Source organism: Pieris rapae, chromosome 19 (genome assembly GCF_905147795.1).
Source record: "Pieris rapae chromosome 19, ilPieRapa1.1, whole genome shotgun sequence".
Taxonomy (NCBI): domain Eukaryota; kingdom Metazoa; phylum Arthropoda; class Insecta; order Lepidoptera; family Pieridae; genus Pieris; species Pieris rapae.
In genome coordinates, this window is record NC_059527.1 from 4235156 (window position 1) to 4251886 (window position 16731).

Genomic DNA, 16731 nt, shown 5'->3' on the forward strand with positions numbered 1-16731 from the left:
AAGACGGCTAATGGGGATGTGTATCTCGCTTGTATATATACAAATTAAGATTCTCATGTAAATAATTTTTTCTATATTATAGAAATAAAGTTCTTTAAACAAAATTTTTCATTGTTGTTGTCATTTTTTATCTTTCTTTCCTATGTAAGCAAGTTCAAGGCCAAATAGAAACTGAATTAAATTTTATTTCAAAGGTTTAGATTGCTTACTAACTGTATGTCATATATATTAAGGATATAAGAAACATGTAGGTTCACGTGCCACTCTAATATTATCTCCTGGTTAACATGTACTCATTCGTTGAAACACAAGCCACGGTGCCAGTTTCATGCATATTAATGACGTTACACACAATTTACTAATCGGAAATGCAGAATGGATACTTAATTTACATCGTTTTCTATTTTAAATTTGTCAGGACAACTTTTTGGTATCAGTCGATTGTATTTGTTTGTTCTCATTTGCCTTTTTGAATTAACTTGATATATTATATTTGAATTAAGGATATATTCAGTAATCGTCCGGTTACCATCTAAAAATATTGATCTTATGTTCAAAGAAACATTTTATGACTGATGCCTTTTTGAATTATTATAGGCCATCCTAGTAAAATTCAAATCGTATATTTTAATGAAAAACTCAACAAAGGTCTCAATAACTCAAATCTATATTATGTTCGTCATAGTGTTCATTAATATATGTAGAGTAAAATAAAAAAAATGGATTCCAATTACCAGATCATATTTCAAATTATTGAGGAAATTGAGTGAAAGGTGTTAATAATTAAGAGTGAAGTGCAAACGCGAACGAACTCCAGCGTAATCGCCAGGAAAATGATTCCGTGGCACTAATTTAATCCTACCATCGAGTAATCCACGAAATGCAATTTGCACTCTAACTTTGATTACAGTCTTTACCAGTAGTGACGTAATTTTTATGGATATTTAGACGTTTTGGTAAATCTGTTCTTTGAATTAGCAAATAAAAAAATTAATTTACGTTGTATGCTATTAGAATTGAATTATTTTTTTTTAATTATTATCATAACCATCAAACAATTTCTTTTTATTTCAGCGATGAAATACATAGAACTATACTAATATTAGGACGTTTTTCGTCCGTTGTTCGTTTCGAATGTCATATTTCCTGATCAATCGGTACCGCTCTATCCGATATCGGTACTCACCACAATATCTGTCCAGCAATATCAAGGCCTACCGGGTCAGCGACACTTTGATGTACCGAGATGACTTTTTTACCATGGGCTACTTTAATACCTGTTCACACATAATAGTTGATGATGATGATTCTACCATTGCGGGAATGCAAGCATAACAAGACAAAAATCTATACTTAGCTCTATGTCTTGACAAAATTAGACCCTATGGGCCTCTGAGGACCAAAGAGGAATCTACATTTTGCGGATAGTAGATTGTAACTTTAGGTTATATTTAATTATAAGACGTTGCAGAATCTATGAATAAAATGAGAATAACTAGATTTGTGATGGCTTGAAGTTTATTTGCATAAACAGCTTATTTGAATCTATTAAAATTTAGTTATTTAAAAATCCATAGAAATTTACTAATCATAAATTTTTATACAATCTCAACTATCAATACAAAATCTTAATAACATAATTACATTTATAGTTTCTTATTAGCGAACCTTCGAAAAAGTCTTTATATATATTACAATCTCGTATAAGATGATGCATTATTTACTACGATTATTATAAATAGCATATTTTATTTTTTAGTTTTGCCCTGAATTAAACATGTATAAGATGTCCCTTTTATTCTTGCATAGCACTCAGTCCCTTGTGTGTAAAGTCCTGGCTAACTAAGACAGCCTAGCTCCTTTTAGAAGTCTTTTGGGCACTTCGAAGGCTTCACGGAGCAACCTCACCGCTCCAAGCATTTCTGCAAGTTTAGCCACAGCCTCGCATTCCAGTACTATGTATGTTACTGATTCCTACTTCTAAAATACGACAGTAACTATTTCTTATTTCCAATATTATAGCGTTTTGTATATTCATTGTTAATTCGGTACCTTAATTGTACCGTGGGGTCCTAGCGCTATAAGGCTTTTTAGGGAAATATAAAAAAGGTTAGTCGACATCACAGGAGACCGAAGAGCTGGCAGCTACCTCGGACAAAGAATAAGTCTAGCAATTCAAAGGGGGAACGCTGCTGAAGGGACTCCTTTTAATAATATATTTTAATTATTACCTTTTAAGGTTAGTTATTAGGTATATTGGAATTAACTGCAATTATATTTTACTGGTTTAATGTATAATTGTAAATAATTAATAAAATATTTATATATAGTCAGTAAAAGGCAAATTAATATATATTTATACAAAGCCTTTATACAGAGTGTTATTTCTTGAAAACTTTTTATATAGTTCATCCGAATATGTGTAACACCCATAAACGCTAACACTGTAGAACGTGTTTTATCTACAAAGTTATTCTAACTGCATTGCACAGTAGATAAACTTAATTCAAAAAGTGATTCGAAAATGGTGAGAAAATTGAAATCTGGTGCTGCAATCTGAACAGAGAGCATGTAATAACCATATATCATTTTGCACCTGTCTTACCTAAAATTATACTCGGGATATGTACGGCAATTTGATTTAAACATTCACAAAGTTGGATAAAGTAATGTGAGTTTTTATTGAGGAATAGTGGAGACGGGCATTTGTTAAGTTTAACGTCTTGAAACAAGTACGAACATAAATTAAAGTTTTTTTAACTTTTCCGTGGCATTTGGATGTTCAAATAAATGAAGTAATTTGTCAACTGTTTTTGATTGTTCAGAATAAGAGCTTATAGCTAACTATGGCAATATAGATATTTATCAGTAAATTCTTAAAACTAAGTGACGAATCTGTTAAGTATAAGTAAAATAATAGATACAAATGTTGCATATTATTGACATTGTAGAATTTTTTGGATACAAATTACATTTGATATAACCACACAGTATTATATTTAAACTTAAAGTCGAACTATACATTACTTTTACTATACGTTACATTTAGAAGTTATATATAGCTTACGTAAAATCTGTCCCTGTATCCTGGAAAAAGCTGACAATTTCTTATGTATTTACGCCAGTTATGTGATAATAAAAATTACAAAATACAGCTATTACATCTAATCTAAAAAGTAATCCTGTCCTATGCGTGAAAGCTTAAGTAAAGGACTGTTTTCACGGCTATATATTTCATATAACAAAGAGGAATTTTTAACAAAGAAAAGAAGACAATGCGGGCCAAAGTGCACAATGCTTTCATTATTTGCTATATCGTATTTGCATAAAGTTTTGCTTAATTTATGCCTTATTATGTCATCAGATTTTACTGTCGTCTATTTTAGTTCAAGACAGTAGTAGACAAGCTCAGTGAAACATCGATTTTATATTTAATACTTTTATGGAAAATATTTATTTTTTAAAATTATTTGACTTTAATTGTTGGAACTATAAGCAAGTCAAAGTTTCCTAATTGACAATTATTATAATGTTGTTAGAATTATTTACAGTTTATTATTAGATATGTAAGTTTTTAAACCCCTTTAATGTCGCATAAAATGTAAGTATAAAATCTTATACAGTGTTGAAGTAATTTAAGACCATTAATCTTCGCTTTCCTATGAATTTACAGGGTATGAAACATCAAGTTTATTTTATATCTTATCTAACAATAACCTACAGCGTAAAATCAGGAAATTTATTTATTTAAATTATATAAAATTTTATCGTCTAAGATTATCCGTGGGATAAATACAGCATTTAACTACAACATTAGTATATAGTAGTTTTATTAATGGCAATATATAGTAACCATTATTTCCTATAAGAACAAACATAGATAGTTTATTAAAACTTGTAACCACACTCTAATAAAGACTCTTCTCAGTCAACTCATGACGTTAATAAAAATGGAGATGACAGACCCCGCTCAAATTGTCAGCTTATTGAGGGCACGAACTCGCCTGTCTGAATAGTGATATTTTCAATCATGCACCCGACACAAACCAATTGTTACGTCAAAGTTGCCTCTAGATATTTTTAAGTGCCACAGATTCAGGAAATCAATAGACGGTGACCTTAACTAAAAATAAAAAATTATAGATTTGGATATGTATTGTGATACATTGTAAAGTAAAATTAACATTCGATTTTTATACGTTTTATGATTGAGAAAATATTCCAGTGTATTCATAATCTAAAAACCTTAACCTATTTAAAATATTATTAATGCAAATACGAAAATAAATGAAAACAATTTCATTGCTTATCACACAACCACTTTTATTACCATATACTATGACCAACATTTCGAGTGAATGAAAGCCAAACCTAAATTTTTCATGAGAGACGTGAAGCGTACATTTGGTATTGTTTGGTGGCACGAAACGTGGGCCATTATGAGTAGTGTCGTACTATGCATGGGCCCTTCGTATAATACGTATAATGTAGTTCACGAAAGCCTGCACAAGCAGGGTAACATTACATTAATTAGTCCGAGTGGCGTGCATGTCGACGCAGTGACCTCATGAAGTGTAAACACGAAACAGCCACCTAGTTTGAACCTTATTAAAACTTTTATTACGTTATGGTAGTTTTTGTACTCTAAGTGGTAATAAGCTTCACAATTTAAAGTTTTCGGGATAACTGGTAGCCATGACAAGGTTGTGTGCACTTATAATTAATTATAAGAAAATCTTTTAATTCTACTAAAATATTGTATCGGATTTTACTAAAAATCAGATACAATATTAAGAAGATTGCGTTCTACTCCGACGTTCTTCCGGTGATGTGAAACTTAAATAACTTGCATATTAAAATACTTAAAGACTAGGCCTTCTATGAATTAAACTGTTAAAATTAATCCTTTGAAACTCCTTGACCTTATTTATGAGACTAAGACATTTCAAAGTAAAAAAATAGAAATGTTGAGGAACATAGCATAACATCAGTCAGTGCTACGCGATTGCTACGAGGACACAGACGTCTACGCCGTAGCGAGATACTCGCGCGTTTTTACGTTTGAGAACTTCATTCGATTTTTTCAGTAAATTTTATTCTTAAACTTAATAGGGTGATTAAAGAGCAATGTTGTGACTAATCAAAAGACTCATTGTGTCAGATAAAAAGTGTACACTACTTGAAAGGTCAAAAGGTAAGATTTTAAAGTTAACTTATTAATTTTAGACTTTAATAATGCAATTTCAACTTAATTAAAACAGTAATTAAAGTATATATATATATATACTTTAATTACTATTAATTAATAATTAATTAATTAATTAATTATAATTATGTTTAAATTCAAATGTACAACAAGAGTATTGAACAGCATTTATAAAAAGTTAAAATAAGTCACTCGCGATTTTAGGTTAGCTTATAAATTTAAAAAAAAATATTTTACTTTATTGCTCAATGCTATGCCATGCATCTATTATTGATTGATGCATTGTATAGCCTTCACTTGTAGTGATTATATAAAGTATGTATAGGTGTCCACATTCCTATAATTTTAATTAATATGTTAAAACATATTCTTTACAATTAGTATTCATATTATAACATACTTTTTTCTTATTCATTGAAAGTAGTGAGGCTTTAATGATTTTTCGTTTTTATGGTCTGTAATTAAATTGTGAATTACGTCACTTCCTTTCGGAGTTGAAACTGGTATTTGGGTATCTGATTGTTAATCAACTTAATTAATAGATGTTCGTTTATTTAAAATATTGTTCTCCCAGAACATACATAAAAACGAAAAGTACAGAAAAAACATAAAACACAACTTAAACGCATCGATTCAGAATTTCATGGAAACTTCTATGTTATTAAAAGGTATAATTTTATCTGTAAAATTTTTAACGTTTTATCACTGCATATCATAAAAGATAGGATTAAAATTTTCTTCAGCTCAACTAATAATTATTCCTTGAAATAAAACCGTAAAGCGGTACAAGTATAATATCATGGGAAATGAAGTTATAATGTAGTGCGCGGAGGCAAGCAGCATGAATACAAAATAGGGGAAAACGTGTACATCATACTTCTCTTTTTACTGGAATGGGAAATTGTCTCAAAAGACCACATTTATACGTATAATTCCGCAACTTTCTCGTCATTAGTTCGAGTGTTGTTTTCTACGACATACATTAGAAAACGCTAAGATAATTTATAATTTGAGAATAATATATTTGCCTATTTAGTATGTCTTAATACATTTCCTGACATTATAGCTTAGTGCCATGTCAAAATTTTTGTTAGATTTTTTTAAGTTATTACAAAAATGGTTCAATGCCTTGTGAAAAAAATAATTTTTGCACATATTCTATTTTTTTCCTACAATTTAACACTGATAATATTTCATTACAGTTGTTGCAAAATATATGTATGATTTCTCTCTCAATGCTCAGTAATAAAGCTTTATTCATTAGGTATAATTTTTATAATATAACGCTTGACATTATTACATTTATCTCACATTAGAATAATATATAGATTTAATGATCGTAAGAGTAATATTTATCTCAGATATTGCGATGTCAATCAATCACGTAAAAACATCGAATATTCTATAAATTTATTATAAGATCCTCATCTGATTGATATCTTACTAGTACTACTATAATACAAATAGTATAGACTCGACTCAAAAAAGATAACTGGCTATCGGAGGCATTGAAAACATATAAATTACATTATTAGTTAACATAGGTAGATATTATATATTTTTATATAAAATAAAATAATACTAAATCACGTAATGATTTTCTTTTGTACAAATTATACATTAGTAGCATGCCCTTTATTGAAACAAAATATACGCATACATCATATATTTATGAAAATTGGTTCTTATCTATGAGCAATCCCAATAATAATCGTTTTACCGGAAGTGTGATAAATCTAGAGCGATCGATGTCTGGGCGCCGGTTTCATGGATGAGATAATTTTTAATGAATTCTACGGGTCACTAATTTTTACAGGCCAGCTCAATGTTTTATGTACATTTTATTGGCCTGAATGTAATCAAGGCTTTATACCTTCTGGCCTCAGTAATAAATTGATGATGGATAATTATTTATTCAATGTATTCATTCATTCAAACCATGCACTGAAATGAAATTAAGAGTATATTTCATATAAAAATCATATATATGATTCCTCGTGATCGTCATTTATTATGTGCAGTCAAGTATGTAATCATCTGAGAAGTTGTTTGCCGTCTAACTTTTATTTAATTATATCTATTCAAACTTTATAAAATAGAATTAACTGGATTTTTTTCATTTGATTTTGAACAGCGTTGCGTATATAATGAAAATTCTATTTTATAATTGCTATCTAAAATGTATATAAATGGAATCACTGACATGGTTTATATCGTCAAGGTTGCTAAGGTGTCGATCTTGATTGATGAATATTGGGATTTTGACCTCCTTACATACCGATTGGACTTTAAACATATGTCCAGTCTATGAAAGTTATGTATTACATCTTAATATATATAAGCAACCCACTCTTAGAAGAGCTGTTTAAGTAAACATCAGCCACCACAAACAAATCGTATTAAAAAGTGTGTGCCTACAAAGTAAAATTGTCAGAGTAAAACTTCTTTGTTAATTAATTATTACTAAAGTCAAAGCATCAATAGATGATCATGTACTAGTATATGATCCCTCCACGTATATGGATATCGTCTTGTTCATAAAACGCAGATTATAGTACGAGGTCCGGCTGCAGGATTAGTGCGCTCATCGTTTATTTGCTAAAAACCAAATTTAAATTTAACATGTAACAGACTATTAAATACTATCGTAAAAACTGGTAAAAATTTCAAATAATATATTCACAATAAAATTTTCTTTTACAAGTAACCTTGGTTTTTTTTTATTTTAAAAACCCATATTAAATATGTATATTGAATCAATACATTTTTTTTGTTATAAAGTACTACTAGATGATTTATTATCTCGATTACTCTCCGGTGGTTGAAAACATCTAGAAGCACAAGCGTGGTACTGGCGGTATTCGCTATCCTCGTCTGACAAATGATGTTATGCAATAAGTCTGTTTCACTCTACCCTAAATATTTATCATCTTTAACAGCAGGTAAACCTCTAGCGGCCAGTTTTAACAAGGCACCCTTATACGATAATTAATAGAAAAATAAATGTAACGAAATCATACCTGTTTACACCTAGCTTTTTTTTTTATAGAACAGGGGGCAAACGGGCAGGAGGCTCACCTGATGTTAAGTGATACCGCCGCCCATGGACACCCTCAATGCCAGAGGGCTCGCGAGTGCAAAAAGTGCGGCCAAGTGATCAACGGCACCCGTGATTTTTTGTACATCTTTATGTAAATGGCCCTGATGTAGATGATATTTTATTTTAATAACAAGTGAACTAAATGTTTGCCCAAAAATCAATACAATTTTTTTTAATTAACTAGCGGCCAAATTGTAATAGGCAACTTGGTAGATATACATTCTCCTCATTATAAATATACATAAAAATTTGGATTTTATCAAATAACCGAAAACCACACTAGTCCTGCAATAGTTAATTAGTGCCCATTACTGCACAAGACGTCATGCGACATAATTGCCACCTAGAGTTCTTACATGTAACGACTACACGAATACATCAACCAATAGCATGTATTTTTTCTCGATCTCCCTTTCGCACACCTTCTCAATCGCTATCTCCCGTTTCTTCGAGAAGTTTCACTTAAAAACTCAGTAGTATAAAAAAATTATGTTCATTTGCAAAAAAAAATTAATTCTCCAATACACAACCATGAAAATCGCATTATGTAACGCCGCCCGTAGGTAGTATATCATTTCCGGTATTATATAAGTGTAGCTGTTAGAAAATATGTTGATAGCATGGTGGTTCATCTGACCACGATTGTAATTGTGATAAACACTGATAAAATGTAAAAATATTAATACTTCGAATTTTAAATATTAAACCCCACCCCCACAGAAAATGTTAACAAATTTTTACAAAACGTGTTTCCGTACAAAAATATCATATACTCTCGATAGTAGAACCATTAGGACTCATATAATAAACGCCTATAGATATATGTATTTTAATATCCTCTGGGGTGATTAAAATAAAGTTTTGCACTACGGGAACTAAGAAATTATCTCTCAATTAGCTACCCCCAGTTATAATCGTTTAACGTCTTATCCCGCAGCGCTATGCAAATTAATTTTATTCCGTTAACATTGTTAAGTTTCTAGTTTGAATATTCCTGAAATTCTATGTTATTATGGCGAGATTGGAAATTTGTATTTTTAATTTCTTGTACAGCAATTCAGTTTAAGAGCACGAAGTTTTCAAACTTTTCTTCAATTGATAGTTTAACAAAGCGAAAAGTATGTAGTGATATCTTGAAAATTATTCGAAACTATTTTTCCCCATGGATATTTAGTCCAAATACAAACCAAGTAAATTATATTCCTTAACCTGCCACGGGTTAAAACTTAACTTAACTCAAAATACATAATTTTAGTTTAATTAATTTTTATGAGAACCTTTTCCTGGAAGATATCGCTTGTTAGCTATACAAAGCCGTACACAATGGTACTTATTATTTCTATTATTAGGCAAGAAATATTTACTATAAGTTAGTAAAATTTCACGCTGTTATAATGGCATAATATTAATAACTTTAAGTTTATAACTTGCACAGTAGAAACGTACAGTAAGTTTACAAACTATAATATTTATGTATTTTTTTTTTGTATTTATATACCAAGGGATCAAACACGGCTGTGGGTACCAACATCTGGCACCAGGCTGTATAAAAAAATAGATAAACCATAGCAATCAAACTATTTAATCACCTTTCCACCGGAAATAGAACACTACCGTATAATTCAAATTCAAAAAGTAACATAATGTACACTTATGAATGTCAAAAAAGAAATATACATTGAATGCTTATAATTTTACATTTACTGCCAGTTCTTAAATCAAGGGCGTAGAACGAAAGAGAAGAACTGGCAATAAACTTATGTTCGATTAGATTTTTAAGAGTACTTCTGTAATGGGAGGTAGGTTTGAAATACTAACTATAATAATAAAAATTAGACATTTGCATGGCAGTTTTTTATGGCTGACTTTGCAGTCTTATATAAAATTTATTGTTTTTAAATGTGTAATTCCCATAAATTTATGAACCACTTCAAGGACAATAGAGATTTTATTTATATTCACTGCACTCCTGTTTTATTCAATAAAACTTTAATATGGTAGATAAGATCTAGCTTTCCACGGATCAAAGTTGAAAATGTTTAGATTTCCGAATGGCAAAACATTGATAAATAAATTCGCATTTATTCACAAAGTAACGAAAGTGTTGAATGAAACGTCAGGGGTTGATTTGTTGACACTTCACCCTCGATACTAACAACACTGCGTCCAATTTGAACCTCTATATTTTATTTAACAATTTACAACGATTCGTTTAAATTAGCTTTAAAAACATTTCACTTTGACAGACTACACCAACTTTGTTTGAAACATTATACCGCACTTGCCATAAGTAATACTTTATAGTTTTTTATTTTAATTGAAATGAGAAAAAATTTCTTTTTATAGAGCAAACCAGTATTCCGTCTAAGTTTGATTTTATTTTTGTATTATTTTTATCGTTTCCTACAAGATGTTACTTGTAGATTTCATGTGCAATTTCAGTTATAGTTTATTTACTTATTTATATATTTAATGTACTTTAATGTTCTATAATTCAGGTGCGACGATTTATATTTCTTAAATTAATAAATACTTCTAACAATTTTGAGCTACAGTCTCTTTTAAATATGACAATGACAAATATTAGGTTCTTCTTACATATGAATTTGACGTTTGGTCGTTCTGGCCACACTTTGTTTATAATTCCAAATTCTGTTTATACAACTATTTATTTATTGCATTTGTTCATGGTTTTCAACCATGATTCATTTTGCCGTTTTAATTTTAATTTTCTTTGCGTCATTCTAATTCTTAAATGAACAACATACAATATCGCGTTATTTACGAGTACGAAATCCACCATGGCACTAATGCTGAAAAAATTAAATACAGAGCGTTTTAGGTTCCAATGTTTTCGTTCTGGAAATTTCGACCTGCAGAACAAGCCTCGTGGACGGCCGGAGACCGTAGCTGATAACGAAGAATTTATTTAAGTAAGTTGCGGGATAAATACAATATAACTGTATTTAACCATTTGAAGCAAATGAGGAAGGTGACAAAGCTTAAAAGAAGTGGCCACCACTTCACGAGGTGAGTGAATTATTCGACAAACTTGCGTCAACTGCTACATTACTCAAGCGGCACAATAATGGCGGTTTTAGATATTTATAATAAAATACAATTAAGTTACTTACAAAATTTCCAGTAAATGCTATCCTCTAATATCCTCCAATAAAATCCTCAAATCAGACCTAAAGCTTTTTCACTGAAATAGTGAAAATCCTTTTTTAGCTTCTATAGTGCACTTATTAATAGTAAATAAACAAAGTCTATAATTAAAAATTAAAAAATTAAAAATATGTGGTTTACTGATAAACAATAAAATAAAATGAATGCAAAATAGTTACCATCAGATCTTGACAGTTAAATATGGGTAAGGTGGGTAGACTTTTTATTTAAATATTAAATACGACTCAAATAAAACCGCAGCGATTAAGGCATATTGAAGCAATAATTACTGAAACGACTGATTAAAGTATGTCGGTTAATTAATGCACGAATTAAGTGAAATGTCAAAAGTCATCCGCATAGTGCGTGATGCTTTCATTATGTTCAGAAATGTAATGCTCGCTTTACATACAATACAGCTGAGAATTACACATTAAACTGTATGCCCATATATATACTCCATAATCTTGTATTTAATTTGAATGAAATTTAACGAGACTAATTTTATAATAAAGTTTTCTATAATCATATGTCATATTATATTTAATATATTACTAGTCTGGCCATAAATACTGTTACATAAAAACATTTCTTTTTTTCAACTTTTCAATTATTTTGAATTTGGAATACGTATATTAAAAGGCCTGTATAAAAGCCAAAGGTTGCTATTTCAAATAAAAGATATTTTTAATTTTTGCTGAGACTTCAGTAAATGTGTAGGTGTACATTTTATTAACATAACATTACTTGATTTAGAATAATGCATTTTCATTTGTAACAAAACCTATGGCTGGACTATCGTAGGACTCTAAAACACATCAGTTCATCGCCCATATGCTATAAGACCTTGCCAGAAATGTTCAATACGTCTTAATAACATCGCTCCCCATTTATGCATTCAAAAAAAAATTGAAGAAACATCAGTGACATTAAAAGTCAGTGACACAAAAAGATTGGCGGAGAGTTTATTGCCAGTTTTCTTTTTCGTTCTACGTCCTTGATGTGGGAACTGGCAGAAAATGTAAAATTAGAAGCATTTAATGTATATATCTTTTTTTGACGTTCATAAGTGAACATTATGTTACCTACATGAATAAATGATTTTTGACTTTTTACTTTGACATTATATTTTTTTCACTTTAAACTGTCACTTGAACAATGCCCGGAAGCATTCTCTTCTATTACGATAAGGGATGAAACAAATATTTGAATTTTATTTTCTTTCTTATGTTTATAAAGTCATTTGGAATTCCTCTTACAACTTGTTAATCGTATTTTATGATGTAAGAATTAATGAAACACATTAGGTAAGTTATTAAGGATCTCATTAAAAATGTCATCATCAAGGTAATAAAACCATAGAAATAACTTGGAGCATCTAAGAATTTCATTAAAGATAACAGTTGCGGAATTCTAAAGTTAATTATATATTGATACTAGCGGATCCGACAGACGTTGTCCTGTCTACACGTCTTCAATTTGAAAATTTCAATTTTTAATAAGCCATTTTGATGAAAATTATTATTCAAATGTTATGACAATATCTAACGATCCAGCACATGGTCACACACGATATAACACAATGATAACAAAACTTTTTTTAAATTTCGGGACAGACTAAAATTAAAATTCGAATATTATTTAAAATTTGACACTGCGATGGTAGCGCCGTCTGTCGGATCCAATGTAAAACATTCCAAAATCAACAACAACTAATAAATTGAAAATTAATTAAAAAAACATTGTCCAGCGGACAAAATTGTGAATCTAAACCATTCCCAGATCCCCTTGAACACACACAAAAAATTTCGTCTAAATCGGTCCAGTCGTTTAGGAGGAGTTCAGTCACATACACACGCACACAAGAAATATATATATTAAGATTTTATTTCCTTTACAATTGACCGAGCACATGCATTTTTCCTCATTAAAATAATTAATTTACGATTCCCGTAGCGTTTCTGTATTAATTTACTAATTCGAAGGTTTGACACAGTTTGTAACAATTCTTAACGTAATCAAATCGTGTTAATTGCTTTTTTGTTCGCTATTATAGATAGATATCAAAGGCTGTTGAGGTATAAAGAGGCATATTTAGTGTGTAGTCTCACGCGATCATAAGCTTTGTCTACGGTGCGTGGGTATGAAATTAGCCTAAGAATTCAGTTCCATTTTATAACAAGGTTTTTGTAATTTGTATGTTATTGCGGTAAGAATGTGCTTCCGTGTGGGTTACGTTATTCAACTTGTATTTTAAAGGTAATTGAATCTTAATATTTTTCATAACTATTATGGTGTATACAATTAAGTGTAGTAGTGTGCAGCTTTAGTGTGATTGTGGTATGATAGCCTTCATTTGGTTGAACTTATACTTAAAGCTTCTTTTGAAGTTCCCTCGGCCTTTTGCACGGTCATTTATATAATAATAATAATAGCCTTTATTTCCAAAGAAAACTTTAAAATTTAGGAATATTCATTTAGTTAGGTATTGGTTTGTCCACCGTTGGACAAAGGCTTCCTCCATCCGGTTCCACTCGCGTCAGTCGCTGGCCCTGACCCCGGCGACGGCGATAATGTCATCTGCCAAGCGACGGCGCGGCCGCCGCGCGTCGCGTTGGTTCCAGTGCAGCACTCTCTCACTCCATCTGTTGTCACATTTCCTTGCTGTGTGCCCTGCCTAACGCCATTTCAGACGGCACACCACGGTCCTTTATATGGTATTTGCAAACACTAACATTTTTTAAAACATATTGTTGTGAACCCGACAACTAATAGACAATCATGGCCGCACATCGATTAACTTCTGCCCGTTACTAAGACCAAGTTTGTTTGTATACCAACATCCATAAAAATATATGATATTGCGTGAATCGTTTTCATAAACAGATATTGCTAAAGTTTTAAATCACTGCCGCTAATTGGCTATTAAAATAAGTTTAAAATGTCTTCAAAAGTGACGAAGACTAGTTAAGTCAATTAGAGGTGCCGAGCGTAATTAGAAATAATTAAAGTTTTTCAATTTATCGGGTTTCAATTTCATTTTAAAACGTAAATTATTATAAGTATTTAGACCAGAAATGAATTTTTAAGCAGATTGTTAATTAGTCTGAACCGTTTTACATATATATGTTGCTCGGTAACTCGAACTTTCAGTAATTGTGTTACATACCCAGATTTATCCATCATTAATAACATCGTAGGAATACATAGACGCTTAATCTATGCTATAAAGCGAAGTGAGTATTTTTTGGAGTATAGAAAAAGATCGATTGTTTAAATTATTTTAATTATAGAAGCGGATAAGCCTGGTACCAGATCAACTGTTTTGTGTTTTTGGTGTTCGCGACTTTCTGCATTAGAAGTAGCTGTAATAAATGGCTTTTGTACGTATTTTATGCTGGTGAGAGGACCCAGGTTCACATAATACACATTATAGTTATAATAGTCGCACAACAATTCTTAATTCCTTCTTATCTTTAAAGAAGGTGATCAGTTTATTGCGGACATAGACACACATATGACCCCTGTGATGAGTCACATTCTCAAGCGACATACTTCATCATCGACATTCTTTTTTTTATGGTCGAGGGGCAAAGGAGCTGGAAGCTCATCTGATGTGAAATGATATCACTTAATATCCCGCAACATTGACAGTCCCTTCACCACTGTCAATGCCAGAGGGCTTGCGAGGTTGTTGCCGGCCTTTTCGGAATTGGTACACTCTATTTTTTAAGGACTTTTGAGAATCAATCCGTGTCATACTTCTTTGGAAAAAACTGCCTTAAATAAGGCTTAGTCGTTGAAAGACGGATGTCGAGATAATACGCATCGAATTTCGCATATTGCCTCGACGCCGATGATAAAACTCAGCTGAACATAATACTCCGAACAAAACCTCTGAACACTCGCCATTTTTTAACAAGTTTCGGTTTGAAAACAAGCTCAATAGGCGTTGTAACAGTTATATGCAATAAAATAAAATGTGTCAAAGCAAATCAGTAGTAAATTATAAGGAAAAACTATACGTATAAACATTCTGAACCTGAAATGTAACGTAATTTTATTTATGAATGTTCTAGAAGTTTTTATAGTACGTAAAAGCATTTTTCTTTTCCTTCGAAAAGTTAACACGAAGACTGAATGTTATATTGTTGTTGAGAAAGTACATGATTATATAAAATATTATTATGATACTCATATTTTTACGGTCTCCTTAATATAATAATAAAATTCCCGTTCTAGCCGCAGGCTGCCTATATATATAGCGAGGCAATGATGGCTGAAATATGATGGCTTGATACGTGATAGACCTATGTAACATTTTTATATATAAGCAAAAAATAGTAATTTCATTACATGTAATGGGTTGCTATCCGAAAATTGGTAAAAGACAAAAAATCGGACTGTACAAGAGGTAATACAAAATAAACTTGGTTGACAGCATAGTGCACAAGAGTGGGAGTGATGGAGAAACAATGCAAGAATCTGGACTAAGCTTATTAATTAATTGTATGTAAGGAAAAGAAGCTGGTCTAAAATATACATTATTTTTTAAAATAATAGTTACGCGGGATCATTATTCGAACGTAAAAAATTATAGATTCTTAAACTTATTAAGAATGTATAATTTTTTTATTTTTAGTACTAGAGAAAACATAAATGACATGGACTTAATGTAATTAGTGTACTCAAATAAAGGCTATTTTTATTTTTTACATTTATCATAAGACTTAAACTAATCAAATGGAATTATAAAAAACAATGTGGCCTACTTTAATATAATCCGATTGTTATATACATTTTAATAAAGAAAGGATAAAATATTTTTGTAAAGTGACAAATGATCTATTCGAAATGTAAGCGATGTTTTGTTATTTAAATTCGTTGTTCATTTTATTGCAGTTGTATCGCCTGACAACGGTGGTTTAGTTTGATTTATTTTTCATTGAATTTAAATAGAAAAACACAAGTGATTGATGAACGATGATAGCCATACTGTATACCGTATATGTAATGCAATATAAATATATTTAACACAGATATAAAGATACAAGATTTTTATTGTTTTTCGTGCTGCAACCACGCACGATGCCTCTTCTTCCTTTCATCTTTTCCTGACTGGTTTCCAAACAAGAAGAATTCTTTGATTATAGTTTTCCTAAATTATGGCTATCCGTAGGTATGATGCTGTTCAGGTTAAGTTCATTTGCAACTGTTAAACGCGTATAATAAAAATTTATAATTTTATAAAAATCGA

At 30.7% G+C, this 16731-nt stretch overlaps 1 protein-coding gene across 1 annotated transcript in view; it reads left to right on the forward strand.

Annotated features, from left to right (window-relative positions):
- Positions 1-5008: 5008 nt before the first annotated feature.
- The window catches only part of LOC111001163 (suppressor of lurcher protein 1), a 205170-nt gene continuing 193447 nt past the window's right edge, over positions 5009-16731 (forward strand). The window contains exon 1 of the mRNA XM_045632316.1: positions 5009-5194. The gene's annotated coding sequence lies outside the window, so the exon portion shown is untranslated. The remainder of the gene's footprint in view (positions 5195-16731) is intronic.